The sequence below is a fragment of the Rhinoderma darwinii genome, chromosome 5 (assembly GCF_050947455.1).
Source record: "Rhinoderma darwinii isolate aRhiDar2 chromosome 5, aRhiDar2.hap1, whole genome shotgun sequence".
NCBI lineage: Eukaryota > Metazoa > Chordata > Amphibia > Anura > Rhinodermatidae > Rhinoderma > Rhinoderma darwinii.
This window is the reverse complement of record NC_134691.1, coordinates 164,644,370-164,650,684: the sequence shown is the minus strand read 5'-3', so window position 1 is coordinate 164,650,684 and position 6,315 is coordinate 164,644,370.

The window sequence follows — 6,315 nt, the reverse complement described above, 5'->3', positions numbered from 1 at the left end:
AACCCTACGACATGCCTGATGAAGACGCCGGTCCGGCGCCGAAACGCGTAGCATTCCTTCCAATAAACCGTACCTTTTTATAAGCAGCGCCGTTTTATCCCGTTTTTTTCTCTCACTACAATATTACATTGGCATCTCCACGGGGATTGCGTCTGGGATTGGCAGCAGCTTATCGATACAAATTACATGCCGGTAATTTGCCACTGAACAGGTGAGCATTTATGTACCGTTTTTGCTCCCTAAAACTATTGATCACGCTACTTGGCGCCGTGTCTTTTGCTCTTTCCTTAGTACTCTTAGAGGAGGGAAGGGTAGAGCAGAGAGAGCAGATAGATTATGTTAGCCCTCCAGCTGCCAGGTTTCACAGACTTTTAGTATAAAAAAAAGTGGGTCCTCTCACCCATACTTGGAATCCTGAGTATTGTAGTAAACTCTTATTCCCTTTGGAGTGCTCAGAAATGGCGTATGGCTGAAATATATAATCCAAACAAAGATTTTTTTTTTAAATCCAGCGTGTCAAGTGGTATAAATTTAACCCCTTAAGGACACAGCCTAGTTTAGGCCTTAAGGCTCAGAGCCCATTTTTCAAATCTGACATATTTCACTTTATGTGGTAATAACTTCGGAATGCTTAAACCTATCCAAGCGATTCTGAGAATGTTTTCTCGTGAGACATTGGGCTTTATGTTAGTGGTAAAATTTGGTCAATATATTCAGTGTTTATTTGTGAAAAATAGCAACATTTTGAGAAAATGTTAAAGAAATAGCATTTTTCTGAATTTAAATGCCTCTGCTTGTAACACAGAGGGTTATACCACCCAAAATAGTGACTAGTTCACATTTCCCATATATCTACTTTATATTGGAATCATATTTTGAACATTCTTTTTTTTTCCTAGGACGTTACAAGGCTTAGAACATAAGCAGCAATGTCTCATATTTTGAATACAATTTCAAAAGCCTCTTTTTTTCGGTACCAGTTCAGTTCTGAAGTGGCTTTGATGGGCCTATATATCAAACACCCCATTTTAGAAACTAGTTTATGAAAATGAAACAAATTGAATTTTTTTGTCAGAAAATCCTTTTTATTCCATTTTTTTCTGTAAAACAGAAGGTTTTACCAGAGAAACACAACTCAATACTTATTGCCCACATACTTCAGTTTTGAGAAATATCCCACATGTGGCCCTAGTGCGCTAATGGACTAAAGCACCGGCCTCTGAAGCAAAGGAGCACCTTGTGGATTTTGAGGCCTCCTTTTTATTAGGCACCATGTCCGGTTTAAAGAGGTCTTGTGGTGACAAAACAGTGGAAACTTCAAAAAAGTTACCCTATTTGGAAAACTACACCCCTCAAGGAACTTATCGAGGGGTATCGTGGGCATTTAGATCCTACAGATTTTTTGCTGCATTTTGTGGAATTAGGCTGTGCAGTTGAAAATCTATTTTTTCTGATAAAAGGTACGAATTTTTAATTTTGACAAGGAATAAAGGAGAAAAAGCACCCCAACATTTGTAAAGCAATTTCTCCCGATTACGGCATTACCCCATATGTGGTCATAAACTGCTGATTGGACAAACGGCAGAGCTCAGAAAGGCAGGAGCGCTGTTTGGCATGTAGATTTTGCTGGATTGGTTTCTGAGCGCCATGTCGCATTTGCAGAGCTTCTGAGGTGCCAGTACAGGGGAAACCCCATTAAAGTGACCCCATTTTGGAAACTAGACCCCTTGAGGAATTCATTGTAGTTTTCATGGGGTGCATGTGACCTTTTCATCAGTTTTTATCCTATTTTTAAGAGGCGTGGTGACAAAAAAAACAGCAATTCTTTTATCGTTTTTTATTCCTTTTTTTTTACAGCGTTCACCGTGCGCTATAAATGACAAATTCACTTTACTTTGGGGGGGGGGGCGATACGATTATGGTGATACCATATGTTTATAGTTTTTTTTATGTCTTATGGCGTTTGCACAATAAAATACTTTTTATAAAAAATCATTGACTTTTGTTGGTGTTTGGTGTTGCCTTATTCTAAGAGCCATAACTTTTTTATTTTTACATCAAGAAAGCCGTGTGGGGACTTGTTTTTTGCGTAACGACCTGTAGTTTCGATCAGTACCATTTTTACGTACATGTGACTTTTTGATCTCTTTTTATTCAATTTTTTGGGAGGTGAAGTGTCCAAAAAATTGTGATTCTGGTATGGTTTATCATTACTTTCTTTTATGGCGTTCACCGCGCGGGATAGGTAACAAAATACTTTTGTAGCTCAGGCTGTTAAGGACGTGGCGATACCAATTATGTATAGTTTATTTGTTTTTTTTAATTTTTATTAATAATAAAGGACTAATAAGGGAAAAAGGGGGATTTTTACCTTTTATTACTATTAAAACTTTTATTTTTTATTTTTACACACCTTTTTTTAACTTTTGACTTTGTCCCAGTAGGGGACTTAAGGGCAGGAGGCCCTGATCGCTATTCTAATACACTACATGCAGTGTATTAGAGCTGTCAGCTAGTCGCTGACAGCAAGCATGGTGGGACCTGACTAGGCTTCCATAGATAGCATAGCCGGGCGCCATTATTAGGCTTCCGGTTGCCATAGCAACCATCGCGTGGCGGGTCGTCGATGGTGGTTTAACCCCTAAGAAGATGCAATCGCTATTGAACGTGGCTTCTAAGGGGTTAATCAGCGGGGACACCGCGATCGGTCCCCACTGTAGGAGCTGCGGAAACTGCTGTACGAGACAGCAGCTGTCACAGCTCCTGTATGTGTCGGGAGGACGGCCAAAATTTCTGTTCCTCCCGTGACGTATTATTCCGTTATGGAGCGCGAACGATGTGGTTACCATGACTGAATAGTACGTCATGGAGCGCGAATGGGTTAAAGCGTTGGATATTGCCATTTTTTCCTTATTTTGCATTCATTTATTTTGTCAAAATACCCCTTGAAAAATACCATCTTTTTTTAACCCATTATCCATTGACTACAATGATAAAAATATATATATCATGCCGAATCCTACAAAACTGATCAAGACTAAACGGATAAAGATTAATGCCCTTAAAGGGGTTTTCCAGGAACTAAAAATTGATTTTTGGGACCCCCCGCCGATCAGCTGTTTTGAAGGGGCTTCAACGATCGTACGATTGCTGCTTCCCCTTCATTTCTTTTTGCTCACTGTGAGTCGTCGACACGGATGTAGCGGTGACTCACAGGTATTGCATCTTTTTCTCCCATTCACTTCAATGGGAGAAAAGGCTGCAATACCTGTGAATCGCCGATAAATGCGTGTTGACGATTCACAGTGAGCAAGAAGAACTGAAGGGGAAGCAGCGCTTGTACAAGCGCTGCGGCCCCTTCAAAACAGTTGATCAACGGGGTCCCGAAAGTTGGACCTGGACCCTTCAGCTATTGATGGCCTATCCCGAGGATAGGCCATCAATTTTTAGTGGCTGTAAAACCACTTTAAGCATCAGTAAGACTCCCATGTTAACTAATAGTATTTGTTGCTGGATCCATCATGGTACTTTGTCACAAACCTGGTAAGATCTATTGGATTCGATTTCGCCAGTTTAGGGTTAGCCCTGGCAGTGTCAAGGCACAGAGTTTCACATCCCACCCAGTCTTCACTAGGGACCACCTCAAGGCAGTATGGACTGAAGTTTCAAGCCCCCCAATTGCCAGACAGACGGATTATGCTATGAGGATACAGTGCCACATCAAGATCAAAGAGAAAACAAAGCCAGAGTCAGTTGAAGGAAGCCAAAATGGAGTCACAAGTCAAGGTCAGGTACACGAATAAACAATCCCAGGTACAAGAAAAGGGTGTTGGAGTCAGGATGGTATCTAATATCCCGTCACGTTGGTACTCAGAAAGAGACTTATAAAGGCAGTCCAAGTGAAACATTTGACACCAGAGGGAGGCCTTCTAATTTGAAGGTATTTTCTCTCGCTGACCACTAGCAGGAGCTCTGGCATGTAGCACCACACACTAGTGGTAGCTCCGGCGCTGGAAATGGCTGAAAGATGAAGCCGGGGAGAGGAGGAGAGTCGGCCAGGATCTGGGATTGTCAGACACAGACACAAGTAGGGATTGGTGTGGTTTTGTTGTAACTTTTTTTTATAATATAACACATCTTGCAAAACACACAAGTGTAAACCTAGCCTAAAAAATTAAAATACACTGCTCTTGACCACTACCCACACCCCAGATACCCACAAGAAACTAGGTTGATCTGAAGAAGCAGAAGACAGAGATAAGTTAAAATGCTCATGTAGTTAGTTGTGAAACCTAAATATTTTAAAGCATTTTTCCGCTCAGCTATAAAACAGTTGCATCACAAGTTAATGTCACTGCACAGAAAATCCATATTGGTCTAGGAATCTTATCTCCAAATCCCACATATCAGGTTGTAAAGATATTTCGAGACTTGTAGAGTTACTTTTTGAAGATTAAGCATTGAGCACTATTTTTCGGTTTACTGGCATTTTCTCTTTGGAACATTACTGTGTTCAAATGAGTATTCCATTCTTGGACATTAATGGCATATCCACAGGGTATGCCATAAATATTCAATAGGTCCGGGTCCCACCACTGGAACCCGCAACTATCTTTTGAGTTCGGCACCCTGACCCCCATCCTACCTTCTCTTGCTCTCGCTGCTCTCCAGCCACTGACTGACAAGGTGGTCGGGAGTACGGAAACAGCCAAGCTCGCTGAGCTACCTTATTTCCGTAACTCCCATAGAAGTGAATAGGAGTTACAGAAACAGCGTAGCTCCCTAGTTCTATAAGCAGCATAGCTCGCGTGCTACATTGTTTTCGTAACTTCCATTCACTTCTTTGAGAGTTACGGAAACAGTGAAATTTAGTGAGCTCGCCTGTTTACGTTCTCCCGAACTACTCGTCAGTCAGTGGCCCGAAGAGAAGCAAGAGCAGGTAGGGATGGGGTCAGGGTACCTCATTCTAGAGATAGATGCGAGTCCCACCTCTAGGACCCACACCAATTGGACATTTATGGCATATACTGGGAATATCAAAACCTACAAATGTATCCCAAAAGAAGGAGCAAACACCCAAATAGATATATAATATAATCTTTATTAATAATATGACTCAATTAACAAAATATATCACAATCACAGATAAAAAATGAGAGAACAAGAGAAACGAGATGGAAGCACATGTCAAGCGACACAGGAAAAAGTGCCTCACAGTATCTGAACCCAAAATGAAGAGAAAGTGCACGTACACAGGAATACCAGATAACAGCAGTTATAACATATCTCTGTAATGTCGGGGTAGGGAGACAGACAGGTGAGCCCTAATCTACCCGCCACTCAGTCCCTGCCTACTTGCACGGCCCATCCTAGGCGACGGCGTACAACTGGGCGACGGTCCCTACGCTCAATATGTGCACGAGAGACAAATAGACAAGGGTACACAGAAGCTAAGGGAAATGGGGCAGTTGCCCACGGCAACACCGTGAGCAACAGGAGTAGTGAACAAGCCGAGTCAAACCAGGAGTGTATGAGGTACCAAACGCAGAGCAGGAGCGTAGTCAGTAAAGCCAGGGTCAAAATGAAGCAAGGTCAATAATAATAGCAGGACCAGCAGAGCCAGGAAACAGGAAAAAATCACAGGCAAAGACAAGCAGGAAATGAAGGTATAAATAGACCGAGGGTGGGAGCTAGAACCGTCTGGCCAGGCTGTAATAGGTTCTCCCACTCCTGAGCCTACCAGCCTGAGTGGTAGCAGATCGAGTCACTCTATCAGACCTAGGAGCAGGTGCAGACTGATTAAACACGGGCGTCGACACAGAAGCTGTGTCTGGCAGATCCTTTGCAATCTCGGTCTGAGTAGAATATAAATAATGAATCCCAAAATGTATCAAACAGTAAAATAAACCCATCAATAACCAAGGATATCAGGCTGGGTGCAGGCAAGGGAATTACCCTATATGACATAAAGCATGCAGCCAGACTGTGATGCCAGGTCAAGGATATTAATAGAGTGGACTCTACATAAATAAAATACCACAGAAATACATATGTATAATGTATATCCTAAACTATACATAGATAAAAAAGACGTAACAAAAAAACTAAATATATAGTGAGCACAAGTAACATACCATTGGCCATGATGGGAGTCAGGAAAAAGACAAATGAGTACACCACAAAAAACGCCACGACGCGCGTTTCGCCTATGGCTTCGTCAGGAGGCTAGTGATGGCTAAAACTACCAGGACATATAAAGGGGAAAAATAACGAATCTGCAATGCAAAACCTGGGCAACAGGCAGCAGAGGCGGCT